The sequence below is a fragment of the Limulus polyphemus genome, unplaced genomic scaffold (genome assembly GCF_000517525.1).
Source record: "Limulus polyphemus unplaced genomic scaffold, Limulus_polyphemus-2.1.2 Scaffold694, whole genome shotgun sequence".
In the NCBI taxonomy this organism is placed as follows: Eukaryota; Metazoa; Arthropoda; class Merostomata; order Xiphosura; family Limulidae; genus Limulus; species Limulus polyphemus.
Window position 1 is genome coordinate 416,499 of NW_013666304.1, and position 5,072 is coordinate 421,570.

Consider the following 5,072-nt stretch of genomic DNA (forward strand, 5'->3'; position numbering starts at 1 on the left):
AATGCGATTTACGTTAACCGTTTCTAATTTGGAAATGATAAACTAGAGGAAAGGTAATGCGATTTACGTTAACCGTTTCTAATTTGGAAATGATAAACTAGAGGAAAGGTAATGCGATTTACGTTAACCGTTTCTAATTTGGAAATGATAAACTAGAGGAAAGGTAGCTAATCAACAGCAGCCAACGCTAAATCTTGGACTACTTTTGTTTTAACAAATAGTGATCTTTCACTGTCACCTTTATAACGCACCTACAGCCCCAGACTATGGAGTTCGTTTTTTTTATGTTATTTTTTGCGGTAACGGGACGCGAACGCTGGATACGCAGATCCACAACTACAAGCCACGTTTGGCCCTTCAGTGATAAAGCTTTATGTTAAGAAATGTTTAAGATGATGCTTAACGTGCTGTTCATCACGTCTAGGGAATGTTTCATTAAATAGAAAACAAGTGTCTGTCCCAAAGCTTAACAATATCCATCAGGAAATCCTTATAACGTAAACTTTGGGTTGTAAAGTACTGTCCTTTGGGAAACATTGCTTGATCGACGTCGCTTTTCATTAACTGAACAGAATGTCAGTAATTAGATAACTGTAGTAGGCACGAAACGTGTCCTTTGTTTTGTTTTAGTTAAGATTTGTACGCAGCAGGATGAGTTCTCACGCTATGAATGCCTTTTAAAGAGGTCTTGATAAAAACGAATTCATAAGATTGTTCAGGATAGAAAAAGTTGGCATTTCTGATTGAACGGTCGAGACGTCAGTTCGAAATTTCTAAACTAAGCGTGTACCTATAGCATATCCATCTATGTAACATTTGTGCGTTGGTATTTTTGTAAATTTTTTGAAAAACATAATTGATTAGAGATTTTGTTAGGTAATTAAATATTATGGAAATCTCTGCATTAACTGGCGAGTGATAGTGTTTGGTTGTTGTTGTTTTTTGGCTGATTATCTTTTAAAGATGTTATTATTGTGCATTGTACTTTTATTTTAACTTTCCAGCAGTTGGTACACTACCAATTTACAATTTGCGTTATGATGTTTATGAAAGTTTTTAGTTGCAAGAAATAAGCCGAATTTATTCACCTGGCATGTGTCATATAAATGCTAGTATAAAACAACTGTATTATTCTTGTTGGTTATCGTAAGCAAAGGATATTAAATCTATAAAGTTACTAATAAACCTATCACCAAGATAATGCAAATGAAAAATATAAAAACTAACAGTATAAATCACTCAACATAAGAATTGGTTTAAGTTCAGACGTACCTCCTAAACAAATGTAAATGGCAAACAATAGTACTACATTTGTTTGATTCAGTGTATTAACTTTTAAGCATTTTAAACTTGCCATTTAATGCACTATACTATTGTGAAATCCCACAAAACATATTAATAATATATTGAAGATATATAAATACTGAACGATCCGACATTGCGTTTCAAGTTCAAGTTGCCCCCGTAATTGGAAAAACAGGAAATAGAACTTGCATGCAAACTTCAAGCCTTGTTAATTTAATAAGTTTGATCTTTTTTTGGTGGGGCGACAAAAGAGCATCTATCTTTATTTCACATAGCGACTGTACGTCTCTCTTCAAATGGATGGAACTCAAGAAGAGTTTTCACTTGAATTGTCATTCAATTCACATACAGAGAGAAAGTTTTCACAGCTACAGAAAGCGCAAATGAAATTAGCTGTTTCGGTTCTTGTTGTGTCTGGAACATCATTTCTGTTTTGACTTTTCCCTCTTTAAATCCGATTCGTACAAATGTATTTTTCAGTTTTGTTAAAATTTTTGTTAAACCATATATATATGTGTGTGTGTGTGTGTCTTTCAAAATATGGTTTTTCACTTTTTTCGAAGAATATAGAGTAAGTAAAAATCAACAAATTTTGAAAAAAGAGAGCTTCTGTTGAATGTCGGTTCTCAAACTGTCAGATAGTGGCTGTAACAGAGAGAACTTCTGTTGAATATCGGTTCTCAAACAGTCAGAGAATAACTGTGTGAGAGAGAAGCTTTCTATCTAATATAGGTTCTCAAACTGTCAGAGAATAACTGTGTGAGAGAGAAGCTTTCTATCTAATATAGGTTCTCAAGCTATCAGAGAATAACTGTGTGAGAGAGGAGCTTTCTATCGAATATAGGTTCACAAGGTATCAGAGAATAACTGTGTGAGAGAGAGGAGCTTTCTATCGAATATAGGTTCACAAGGTATCAGAGAATAACTGTGTGAGAGAGGAGCTTTCTATCTAATATAGGTTCTCAAGCTGTCAGAGAATAACTGTGTGAGAGATGAGCTTTCTATCGAACATAGGTTCACAAGGTATCAGAGAATAACTGTGTGAGAGAGAAGCTTTCTATCTAATATAGGTTCTCAAGCTATCAGAGAATAGCTGTGTGAGAGAGGAGCTTTCTATCGAATATAGGTTCACAAGGTATCAGAGAATAACTGTGTGAGAGAGAAGCTTTCTATTGAATATAGGTTGTCAAGCTATCAGAGAATAACTGTGTGAAAGAGAAGCTTTCTATTGAATATAGGTTCTCAAGCTATCAGAGTCACACAAAAACATACCTTAGCTTCATTTTTATATAAATAGGAGATTCTTTAAAAATATAAAGGTTTAATTCAGTTAGTTAGTGCAACTGTGAACGTATACAGTATTTATGCGAGTTTCATTGAATACAATTAACTTTTCCTTCATATATTTTGGAGTTTACATGATAAGTTGAAAATGTTATACAAGCAACATTAGTCAGAAATAGGATTTTTATAACACGTAGAATAAACTCTAGTTATATGTTATTAAAAAAAAACCTTGAAGAGGACGTTTCACCTGCTACCTCCAGAGAGTCGATAAACATGTCTAAAGATTCTTTATACAAGAATAAATTTTAAATGAGGACCGAGAAGGTTTTACTGTAAATTATAGCAACATACTTGTAACTGTGTGTTTGTTGGTAGGTGGATAATCCATTTGTAAGGTTGGGTGTATGTTCACCTATACTGCTCTATTCTATGACATCACTGGTTGTCAAGACAATAATCCAATAGTAGTTCCACAAAGTGTTGAAGAAACGTCCAGAGGAGAGTACTAAGCCAAGTGTGGGACCAGCTGCAGTACAGTTAGAATCTGAATGATTTATTTGAACTTCAAAGCGGTATTCTAGAATATATTTGAAGTGGAAGATTTATATTTGATGTATCTTATTCAATTCTGTATATACAGCCTATGCAATCATAGTTTGGTAACTTATTATTTTTTTCCAAACAAATTAGGTCTGTAAAAATTATATAAACATTAATAGATTAATATAACTAGGTGTTCAGTTGCTACATTGTAGCAGCATCAAATAAAAAATAGGCGCTCAGGTAATTAAACATTTAAAATAAGATCAAAGTAATACGATTTAAAATTCAGGAAATTATCCGCTGTAGTAGTTATTACACTATAAGACTCCCAAAATTTAAACTCAGAAAAAAAAACGTTACAAAGAAACAAAAAGGTGAAACAAAACTAGGCAAGCACAAACTGGAGTTCAGAAACTTCTATAATGAAGTGGTAAATTGAAGAAATATTAAGCAAATATCTAAGTCAAGAAAAATTTTATATTCAAGAATTAATAGAGCCTACGTAAATTATCGACACAAAAAGTTCAGAAGTTTTAACTTGTTCTAATAAGGTTAAGTTAGAAAACTTAGACACTTTAGAAAGGAGATAAAGCCACATAATTTGCACTTTAATTGTGTTGTTATAGTCTGACCGCTAACCCATGAGGATCACATGAAATTCCTGTCTTTGTCATTGCTTTACTTAAAAAAAAAAAGAGTTGAAGTATTATTTTTAAAAAAACTGAGGTACCTGTCCTTTGTCCGGGTTATTAACTTAAAAAATGTGGGGTGGATGCTATGATAAATAACACAAAAATCCTAATTTTCAAACAATTTATTTATAACATAACATATTATTACAGTATTCATAACTACTTCACTAAAAGTTTTGTATAAGCTTTAAGAACTCACTTAGTATATACTTAAAACATCGTATACACTGTGCGATGGTCAGGATGAATTTGTAGGAAGAGGTAGCGGACAAAATAATAACGGTATGTGGGTTTTCTCTTACTCTCTTCCAACACCCAGCTCTTAATGTCCTTCCGCAGTGTTTCAGGTTATTAATTAACTGATGGTCATTGGCCGCTAAAGTATTTTGCGGGCCGAAGATGTAAGGTCACGGATCAAAGTAGGGAGTGAGTGTAACTTAAGATATGGCTCTTCATATCAGCCTTGTAGTGACTGTTTGAGTAGAAAATTCATCTAAATTTATGTATTATTGCGATAGTAGCGGCCATTTTTTTTTCATTGCATTACTCCATTGAGAAGCCCCTCAATGGCACAGCGGTATGACTGCGGACTTACAACCCTAGAAACCGGGTTTCGATACACGTTGTGTGGAGAACACAGATAGCCAGCCCATTGTGTAGCTTTGTGCTTAAAAGTACAAACAAACAAACATCCATAGAGAATGCTAGCGCACTCTCTGAAATATATAAGACGTTTGTGTGCCCTCTCCTCACACTGTGTGTATGTTGTGTTATTGAAAATTTAATAAAGTTTTTTGTGTGTGTTAGGACATGGCCCCATCTATGAATATAATTAACATTAACTTACGTCAAAGATAATAAATCCACAATAACAGCAATAATGGAGGTGGAGGGATTGTGAATTAACCATTAACATGCTTCTTGTTCCAAGCTATCCTCCCACAAAGTTTGGTTGCGATTAGCCCAGCGACCTAGGGGTAGTTAGATAACGGACAGATAAACATACATACAGATTTTTGTGATTCATATATATAGAGGTAAGAATCTAGCAATGAAGCACACAGTTTCTGATTGTCATTATTCCGATTTTCTTTATTCTCACTGGCATTTCTACTATTAGGATTGTTTCTAAACCTACTATTCCTTCAATGAAGAAGATAATTAAAACGTTTTAATACTTAATTTTGTGTCATTGTTTCTAAACTTATACTGATTATGCACATTACAGTGAACCTAATGCTCGAG